This window comes from Macadamia integrifolia, unplaced genomic scaffold (genome assembly GCF_013358625.1).
Source record: "Macadamia integrifolia cultivar HAES 741 unplaced genomic scaffold, SCU_Mint_v3 scaffold2706, whole genome shotgun sequence".
Taxonomy (NCBI): domain Eukaryota; kingdom Viridiplantae; phylum Streptophyta; class Magnoliopsida; order Proteales; family Proteaceae; genus Macadamia; species Macadamia integrifolia.
The window spans coordinates 10,331-11,628 of NW_024868901.1; the positions used below are offsets into that span (position 1 = coordinate 10,331).

General features: G+C 38.8%; 1 long non-coding RNA gene across 1 annotated transcript; it reads left to right on the forward strand.

The window, feature by feature from the left end:
- Positions 1-229: 229 nt before the first annotated feature.
- Positions 230-974, forward strand: LOC122067094. Its single transcript, XR_006136578.1, has 2 exons — positions 230-352; positions 455-974. It is a non-coding gene; the product is annotated as an uncharacterized LOC122067094 (long non-coding RNA).
- Positions 975-1,298: the final 324 nt, after the last annotated feature.

A 1,298-nucleotide genomic window follows, 5' to 3' on the forward strand; every position in this document is an offset into this window, starting at 1 on the left:
CCCCATAGCTTCCCCCCCACCCACTCTCTCTCTCTCCTAATCCCGTCCCTTCCCTTCCTTGCCCCTCACCATTTTCTGTTGTAGGATTACACAAGCAGTACACGCACCTTAAACACCACCAAACCCGTTCTATTCCTCTTCTCTTTGGCAGCAACCAGACATTAATTCCTGCAATAAGAACAAATTTAACTTTACAAGTTCTTAACAGACGTTCTTAACAGCTGTATGTGTGTTTTAAGATATTTCTTGAAAAAGAAAGGACAAAAAATGGGAGGATTTATGCTGTAAAAAGATAATGCTCTACTGCAGCTAGTTATGGTGGTAGTTCTATATCAACCATATATGAGTGAGAGTGAGAGAATGAACTCAATTTTCTCTTCATTCCTTCCCATTTCAACTCTCATTCATCCGTGGTAGAATGTGGTTTTGATAAGCAGTGTTTGTTTGTGATCAGCTGTGTGAGATTTGTGAGACACTAAGGAGGAGAAACCTTCGCAAAGAAGATGTGATCCGAATGTGCTGGGACCATTCCATCAGACCACCCATCAGACTTTCTTGTGGAGAGAGTTGGAAATCATGCACGCTTGTAGATTACTGAGAACACTGAAGGCTCCTACGAAAACCTTAAAATCGGTGCCATCAAAGTCCTGCAAGAAAACCTATATCAAACGGTTGCCATTTGTCACAGTTCCCCATTTTATTTTCTGGTTTACTACTGCCATTAATTATCGAAAGTCCAAGCATTTGAGGTCGAATCGCATGCTGCTGCTGGAAAAAAAGTAAATCACGCCATTATGACACTGCAGCATGGACTATAGAGACCATGGTATAATAATCTTGTATCTGAAATAGATCAATTACAAGTAGATTGTGTCTCATGCATATATCTTTAATAAAAAATTTGTGAAAAAAAAGGGAACATATTGATTATTTCAAAACTAGGAGGAAAAATAAAGAAATTCAATTTTATAGTTCGTTATGGGTAGAGACACTATAGTTGATATAAATATTTTGCTTTCAAGTTGTTGGGTTTTGGACCAGCAGGGTAGATTGAAGTTTGCCCCTGGTTGAATCAGAATGAGATTCTGTGGACCAAATTGAATACTCTAAGAGGTTGAGCCGCAACAGCAACAGCAACAGCAGCAGCACCATCATCATATAATTTTCAAGTTTATGTAATTTTGGTTGATGTTTGCTGAGTAAATGAACTAATTAATATCTTCATGCCATCATGTTCATTTGTTCTCTTGCTGATGCATACTCTCGCCTGGTAGCACTTCTGGATGTATTCCATCATG